General features: G+C 32.3%; 1 pseudogene; it reads left to right on the forward strand.

The window, feature by feature from the left end:
• Window positions 1-6,074: 6,074 nt before the first annotated feature.
• Window positions 6,075-8,394, forward strand: LOC149544852 (uncharacterized; annotated as a pseudogene).
• The last annotated feature ends 1,206 nt before the right edge of the window (window positions 8,395-9,600 follow it).

Below are 9,600 nucleotides of genomic sequence, written 5' to 3' on the forward strand. Positions count from 1 at the left end.
TTAATAATTATGAATGCTAGATGATCAATAACTAGTTAATCTACCGAGTTACAGCATTCTTACAATGTTTACCAAGTATCAGCAGTAAATAAGTATTAAAGACATCTAAGGGATTTGTGGATTTGTTTTTGTGGTAACTAATTCACCCCCCCTCTTAGTTACTTCATCTATAATTCTAATAGAAGAAAGCACATAGATATTAAATATCACTTCATCAGAGAGTTGGTGGAGAATGGAGATATCAAGATGGAATTTTGTAAGTCTGAGTAGTAGCTAGTAGACATATTTACTAAGCCTTTAGTCATTGGAATTTTTGTGCACCTAAGAAAGTGCCTTGGTGTAGTTAATTTGGATCAGGAGTGATCTTTGTTTTTTGTTTGGCTCGGGACAAAGTGGGAGTGTTGAAATATCTCATGCGTGAGTGGTTCCCCCTTGAGCCAAATTTCCACCTACCACCCCGTTGACCTACAATAACAATAGTTAGAAGTATTGAATGCAAGTAGGTGAGTTCAAATCTGAAAATAAGAGGGAAAGTTTTTTAGATGGGTCAAAAAGGAAAATATGCTTATTCATTTGATAGCTAGCAAATAAGGAGCAACAAAAGGAAGAAGGAAGAATATCAAGGTAGTCAAAAAGAAGAAGGAAGGTTCAAGAAGAAGATTAGAGTTGCAGCAGTACAAGATCACATTCTTCTTGTTCTCTGTAAGTTATTTTGTTTGACCTGTTGAAGCAGTGATTGCTCCAGGCATTATTGTATGTAGCCATCTAGTGCTACAAGTTAATACCATATATAGAAGTTTTTTAGGTTAAAGTATTTTTACTCTGGTTGAAGACATATGGTCCTAGATTTATAATAGTTGATTTATTATTAAATAGAAAGCAGACAAGTAGGCATATTAACAAATCTCTAGATATTTGGTGTGTTGTGGTTCTTTACTTCTATCTATTTCATATTAGGTTTAGGCTTTATGAAAATCTTTGTTATTACCTTTGCATTTGGATGATAGAAATGTTCAGACTGTAAGTGTGTTAAACAACTCACTCAGTTTACTCTTTAACCAAGTTCTATCTTCTGTTGTTACTACCAAGTTCACTCGGTATCTTAGTTGACCGAGTTCACTCAGCAACCACTGAGATGAGATCCACCTTCCCATTAGTGACCAAGCTCACTTGACACCCTCTTGTGCTGAGTTTCCCTTAGTGTCAAGCTACTTGATTTCTTCATGTGTTGAGTTCACTCGGCACCTACTACCTATCACTCAGTATCCATTATGTACCGAGAAAACTATCACTCGACACCTTCTTGTGTCAAGAAAAATTTTAGAGTTTGTGATTTATTTTTCATAATGTGCATATGTGGCCAAGGAAAATAATTTAAGTTTAAAATTACAGAAATCAATGTGTTTCTTGTGGCATTTTACTAAGGTCGTTGTAGAGATGTAGATCACAAGGCCACAACAAGAGATGAAGGTGTGAAATGGATAATTTTGGAGTACTTCATATACACACTCAACATTCACTATGCACATATCACCATTCAAGAAAAAATGGGTGTGTGGGAACCCTTCCTTTTCCTTTTCCCTTTCTCCCTTCTTTACTTAAAAAGATCACTGCAAAGATTTAAATCACAAGGGCATGGAAACAATAGAGATGTTGATCACAAGGGCATTCCAAGAGACAAAATATATATTCACTCCCAAATTCTAAAGGACTGAGTTAAAATTTAATTATTTCTAGTTTCCCTACCAATCCCCCAACTAAAAAATACAATCCATTATTGAAAAATATGGAAAAAATAATCATAAAATTCAAATGCCTTTACCATTCTAGAAATGAAAAAAAAATCATCAAACTTACATGCCTATCAGGTTTTGGACCAATTGAAGGGGGGGCGCTAATCTAATTTTTGTGCGAGAGTAATTTCTTCTAGTTTTCATGTGAGATCGGGTTGGGAGCAATTTATATACATTCAAATGAGGGTCTTTTCTTTATAACTTATATTTGAGACACCATTGCAATATCGACGGAACCATCAATATTGTGACAACATTAGGGATTTTTTTTTTTTAAATGGGAAGTTTACATTGAAATGCCTTTTCCATCACAAGCTATCAAATGAGTGTCACAAATTGACCCCAAATATTGTAGTGATACCAAATCTTGAATGAGTTGCCTAAATTCAATATATTTGGAAAGAGAATGCTTATTGCTATATTGAAAATGACATAGAAACTCATTATGAAGAGGCCTTTGATTCTTTTAAAAATGTCTATAAGGAAAGTGAATCTTAGTATCAAATAAACAAGAGCTCTAAGGAACTTGAGTTGCTTATGCAATTTTAAAATGGAAAAACTATTGTTTGAGTATTAAGTTAGTTTGGTCCTACAAAGGTTTCCTTTCATTAACATGAGTTAGTTGTCAAAATTTCAATACTTTATTATTTAGTTTTAGGTTTAGGAAACCTAAAATGTATGTCATCTTGTAAAAAATAATTGGCTAATTTTTTTTATAAAGAAGAATATATTTTATTTTATGTTCTATATTAAATATAATAGTAAGTAAGATTAGATTAAAAATCTTTGTTTTACTATAAGAATATTTTACAAAATTTAGAAACAAATGACTTTTAAAAGTTTAAATTTGGTACTTTGCATTAATTAGTGTTTCAATGAATTAATTTATTTTAACAAAATTGATTCCTTATAAAATTTTTAACTAATTTAATTTAATTTTAAAAAATCTTGTTATAAAATCTTGAACATTATTAAATAAATGTTAGATGCACTTATTAATTAATTATAATTAAAAATTAATTTCATTTAATATATTTCATATTTGTTGATGAATAAAAAATAATTTAAAAATTTCACATCTATTAACACTCTTATGATACTTATTAAATATTTTCAACTACTAAATACTCTATGCAAGTCCTTGAAACAAAATAGATATGGATAAAAAATAATAATAAAATAAAATATTCTCTTAGTTAACAATGATGAAAATGTATGATGTCAAATGTGGATGACAAATATCTAATTCGGAGAGCTTGGTGTGCATTTCTAACAAAGTCTGGTGGTGTGAATGACACCGATTAAATACAATAAATGTTGTTCATAATTTTTCTTATTTTTGAACTTGAAAAATAATATAAACCCTAGGAAAAGTGCAATGGACCAATTAGAAAATAGAAATAAATCAATATAAATTAATTTTAAAATAAAATGTTTGGTAAACTTTAGAACTTGAATTTTTAGAAACTGGAAAAATTAATAGGGAGGTCAACTGAAAACATTAGTTCCCTACCTAGGGACTAATAAGTCTCCAAATATTCTCTTAAAGCTAAATCCAAATGGTCATTAGAAGGAGGTGTAACTACAAATGGAGTTGGTAAAAGAATGTCTAAATAAGGTTTTTGTTGTGATGAACCTAACTAGAAGAATAAAAAGTAGTGGCCTAAGGTATAAATCCTAGAGCATGTCTTGTAACTTATGTAGCAGGATCTATAGGGATTTTTATACCTTATTGATAATTAATATCAAGACCTTGTTCACTATAATCGTGTTGAGTAGTGATTTCATAACCCACATTGTAATTAGTCTTTAATGCTGATGAAAGGTATTCATCTTGAGCTTTATGAAAGTTTGTGGCACAAAGAGGAACTATTCCTATATTTATTTAGGTGGAGAAGAAGAAAATGATTTATCAAGATCTTCGTGTCCACTTAATTTTAACCTTGGAGATAAATCATCAATAAAATGTTGAACATGAGGATTATGAATAATGCTTTGATAAAAAGAGGAATGCTTAAGATCGTCTAAAGTAGACATACTAGCTTCCTTAAGACTGTCCATTAAGATGAATTAAGGAGGAGTGGATCAAGGCCTCACTAATATGTGATTGATAGGAGTAGATCTATATCCTCATGATTAATAGACATTGTAGGAGAAGGATTAAGCTTATTTATATGCTAGTGTCATCTTTAGGGTCATCAATATATTCCATTCATTTTTTTCTAACAGCATAATAAGAAAAATACACAATCTATTGATAAAGGTCCTAAAATATGCTTTATAAATAAATAATATGTCTAAAAGACTCATAATACTATATGCAAGAACATCATAGAATACAAGAAAGTACTATTAACTCTATGTGATTGGTGAAGATAAGTAAGGAGAATTGTAACAATATAAGAACACCGATCTAAATTAGTAAACTCTTTGTTACAAATGTAATGTTCCTAAATTAGATCTAAGGATGCAATGTCCAAGATTTAAGACCAAAAATAGAATAGAAATTATATAAGTGAGATTCACCAAAATATACAAAGTAAACTGAAATTTACACAAAAATACATATGAAAGATCTAATTACCAAAATAAATCATTAAAATTTAGAAGTACTTTTAAATAGCCTTTTAGTAATTTAAAACTATACAACTCTGCTTCCTAATTGAAAAATTCAAAAATTTGAATAGTTTTCTAAAACAAATTCCACTACAAATCTAATCGCTAGGAAAATTGGATCTTTTGTAAATCTAAATTGTTATGTGATGGTAAAAATGTTGATGACTTTAGTGTCATGTGGAATCTAGTTTTATACGGCAAGTCTGGGAAGTCCAATCAATACAAGACTTGTAATAAAAGTCTGTTAGTGCGTAGATATAGTTATCCTCACATTTAACTCAGCCCATGTTAGATTTTTAATATTTTTTTAAAAATTCGGTATGTCATATAAAGTTCTTGGTCAATCAAATAATTAATAATAAAATTCTTAACATTGCATTTATTCTAGTCAATACACTACTTCTAATATTTCTATGAAAAGTCTGAGGGTGTATCTAAGTCTAGTGAATAAAATATTTCTCAAAAAAATTATAAAAAGATTGTGAGTGTATTAAAAAAAAATTTATTTTTAATTTAATCAAATAAAAAAAATAAAAGATTAGTATTTATTTTTATAAATCTCACATTAATAAGCTGAGTCAATATTAAAATTTTTCATATCTATTATACCACGCTGATATGCAATGGCAGGAATTAAAAATTTTAACATCATTTTAAATGCAGACAATATAAAACTAAAATTTCTATTATTTATTTTTATGAAAATTATGTGTATGCATTGAATTTTAACTTCACATTTAGTCAAGTCAATATCGAATTTGTCATATCAGCTATACCATAGTTACATGCTATGATCTGAACGGAAAGTTTTAACCTCACTTTTAATCCAATCAATACAAAACTTTTAATATTTCTACGAAAATCATGTGCTTGCATTGAAATTTTTAACCTCACAATTACTCCAGTCAAAATCCAATTTGTCATATCAGTTATACCATACTGACATGCTTTGGCCAAACTTAAAATTTTTAGCTTCACTTTTATTTAGTCAATATAAAACTTCTAGTATTTCTATGAGAATGTTGCATCCATTGAAATTTGTAACTTCACATTTAGTGGATTCAATATCAAATTTATGGGTGTACTAAAATTTTCAACTTCACTTTTAATCTAGTCAATACAAAACTTCTAGTATTTCTATATAAATTGTGTCCATTAAAAATTTTAACCTTGCATTTTATCAAGTCAATACAAAAGCTCACATTTAATCAAATCAATACAAAAAATTCATATCAGCTATGGCCAGAATTAAAATTTATAACTTCAATTATAATCAGATCAATACAAAAATTCTAGCATTTCTATGAAAATCCTGTGAATACATTGAAAGTTTGAACCTCACATTTAGTCAAGTCAATACAAAAGTCTTTTAAGTGCTTCAAAATTTTTAGCTCATATTTGAAGTCTGTGAGTGCCTTGAAATATCAGCGAATAAAGGACTTGCCATGTTTTGTTACCATATAATTACCCTGCCAAATCAGTCGAGTGCACACTACAAAAGGCAGCCATGGCCGAACTATTTTTGTTTGCTTTTGTTCTCTTGTTTCTTGTATGCTCCTGCTGTGGATGTATTGAGATGGAAGAGGAAGCTCTTGTTCAGTTAAAGGGGGAAGGGGGAAGATTGTTGCCTCTGGTACGGCATATCCTGTAGTTTCTGTTGAAATTATGATCTCAGCTGAAGGGGGAGCCATATCCGAGGGCTTGTGTAGCCTCGCTTCTCTTGCAACCTTAGATCTCTCTGTCAATGGATTAACAAGGAATATTCTCAACTGCCTATGTAAACTCTCTTCTCTCACAAGACTAGATTTATCTTGGAATAGTTTGAGTGGGAACATTCCATTGTCCTTTGCAAACATGTCTTCTCTCAATGTGTTATCTCTTAATAACAATCAACTGACAAGAGCCATTCCTTCTTTCCTCTCTAATCTCTCTTCCCTAACTAGTTTAACTCTCTTTGATAATCAATTGACAGGAAGCATTCTCTCTTCTCTAACTTATTTTGGTTCTCAAATCAACTTAGATCTATCTTATAATCAACTTACAAGAAACATTCCATCCTCTCTCTCTAATCTATCTTCTCTAGATTACTTAGATCTCTCGTATAATCAACCACAGGAAGCATTCAATCTTCTCTCTCTAACCTATCTTGTCTAACTAAGCTAATTCTTTCTAGGAATCAACTGAGTGGTCATATCCCAAAGTCCTTGAGCAATATCTAGTCATTGGAAGACTTGCATTTGTCATCCAACAAGCTAAATGGCATTTTCAAAGCTCTCCTCACTAATAGCCCTCCTAGCTGAGAGGAATTCATTTAGTTTGAGGAACTCCTCTAGGAAGCTACCCACTTCACTAAAGTCACTCTATCTCACATTGAATGGCAATCAAATAATTTCAGAAGTCTTCTTTCACAAACTTAACGAATTAAAGGAACTAAGCCTATCCAATTGTGTAATTAACATTAGCACTACATGGATTCCCTCATTCCAATTGTTGTATTTGAGCTTGATATCATGTAACATAAATGGTCGAATCCCATTACGGATTTCGACTCAATTCTTACTTAACCAATTGGAGTTAGTTGACAATAATTTGGTTGGAGAAATTTTCTATTGGCTAGAGGATATGAGTCTTCAGTACATCAATCTAACAAAAAATCAGCTGCAAGGTCGCCTATTGTTAAATACTTCTACTTGGAAAGGCTTGGAGGAAGTGGATGTGTCTAACAATGCATTGAGTGGACAAATACTATCAATTTGGCCATCTGATATGTAAGTGTTGTTACTCAACAATAATTCACTGACGGGACATATTCCTCCAAGATTGCAAGGTTGCTCTTCATTGCACATATTAAAATTTTGTAAATAATTATCCCTGCAGGCTTCGCCAATTGTTCTCAGCTCTAGGTCTTGAATTTGGGGGATAATGATTTGAAGGGAATGATCCCATCCAATTTGGGAAAGTTAAGTCAGCTTCAGTCACTAGTGATGAAGAATAACAAGGTGAGTGGATCACTCCCTCCTTCCATATGAAATTTTACAAAATTATATTTTTTGGATATTGGGAAAAACTTATTGAAAGGTCAGATTCCAAAGTCAATAGGGAATGTTTTAGAGCTCGGAGTGCTAGCAATGAGGAAGAATGGGTTTGAAGGTAGTATTCCTGCAGAAATTGCACATCTCAAATACCTTCAAATCTTAGACCTTTCTTCAAATTGTCTATCAGGGCTTATACCTCATGACATTTTTAATTTACAAGCAATGATGATAGAGCCACACAAAGAATTTAAAATTTCACAGATGGTGCTTACTTGTACAGGTTTCTTGATCCTAGTTACATGTATGAGAATGGATTGAATATGGCTTCTAAAGGAATAAACCAAAAGTATGCATATATTTTTGCCACCATGACATCCATAGACCTCTTAGACAATAAATTGAATGGGATTCTTCCTTCTAATTTGGGAAAGTTGAAGGGCTTGAAGTTGTTCAATCTTTTCATAAACTATCTCAATGGTACTATTCCAAATAGTATTGTTCAAATGAGTTGGTTAGAATCATTAGATCTTTCAAGAAATTATTTTTCTAGACAAATTCCTCTAGATCTTGGTTCTTTAAGCTATTTAGGATCCTTCAATTTGTCTGACAATAATCTTTCAGGAATCATACCACAAGGAGGACACATGACAACATTTACTAGATTGTCATTTTCAAACAATCCAAATTTATATGGATGTCCACTTTCAAAGAAATGCGCTTGGCCAGAATTTGCTTCAGCTCCTCCTACCATTTTTGCATCTACTAATGAAGAAGAAGAAAGTGAGAACAATTTATGGTATTGGATAGGAGTGGGTCTATCGTATGGAGTGGGTTTTGCATCAGTTGTGGTATTAATTGTATCAAAAAGGAAATGGGGACATCAGTACTTCAAGGGAGTTGATTTAGTCTTGAAATTTTTTCTCCCATGGATCCCTAAGTTGACATTATGAAAAATAGTTTGTACTATTTGAATAGTTGAATATATATTGTTTAGAGGTGCATGTGACTTATCATTTATTCAAATAAAAATTGTTTTGAATTGTTTTGGTTTATATTTATCTATTTTGTAGGTCTTGGAATTATTGTAAAGATTTTTAATGTATATTAATAATATTTAGATTGAGTAGGAAATTGTAATTTTTTTTTTTGATAATTTATTATATCACTAATGTATTATAAAGGCATTGAATGACCATTATCAAATAAAATAAATGTGTTATTTTATTTTTCGGTCTTTCATTCAGATCAATTATAGTCATTCACTTGTTTAACATTTCATAAACTCCTCTGGAGAGGCAGAGGAAAATTGCTCGAATTTTGGGTTGTGGCATTGGGTCCCTGTTGGTGACTTATCTTGGGCTTCCTCTAGGCTCTAAACCCCGGACTCCTTTTGGACAAACATTATCGACAACTTCATCAAGAAACTTGTTGGTTGGAAAGGGGCCACCCTCAGTCAGGCAGGTAAATGCACCCTGGTTAACTCGATTCTCCAGAACCTCCCCACCTTTTCCCTCAGTCTCTTTGGGATTCCAGTTAAGTTAGTGAACAAAATGGAGAGGATTCAGAGGGACTTTCTCTAGGCTGGAACTGATGACCACAAGAGATACCACCTGGTAGCCTGGGACCAGGTTTGCTTGCCCAAAAGCTAGGGAGGTCTTGGAATCAGGAAAATTTCTCACCTCAATCAATCCCTCTTAGCTAAACTCCCTTAGCACATCTTTCAAGGCATAGGGGTTTGGAGGGACATCTTGGCTGAGAAGTACTTGGGAGGCCTGTCTCTCTCCTCCATTTTCTAGGGGGTTGAGCTACCATTAGGTTCTAACATTTGGAATGGTATCTTGAAGGCCCTTCCCCTTGCTAAATCTAGGGCCAAATGGAAAGTTGGAATGGGAGACAAAATCCTTTTTTGGTAGGACAGCTGGCTTTTTCAAGAACCTCTCAATAACCATCCTTCTTTCGACAGGTGGGCTGATCAGGCAATAGGCAGATATGGTATGTTGGTTAGAAACTACAAAAATGGGAATGAATGGCACAATCTGGCAGAGCTTTCACAAGATCTTGAGCCTTTGATGGCCTCTTTGAACACTATCAACATCAACTAGATAGGCGATGCCTTAATCTGGGGAGACTCTTCTAGAGGCCATTATATTGTAGCC

This window comes from Cupressus sempervirens, chromosome 8 (genome assembly GCF_028749045.1).
Source record: "Cupressus sempervirens isolate cs-2001-9-10 chromosome 8, ASM2874904v1, whole genome shotgun sequence".
Lineage (NCBI taxonomy): Eukaryota > Viridiplantae > Streptophyta > Pinopsida > Cupressales > Cupressaceae > Cupressus > Cupressus sempervirens.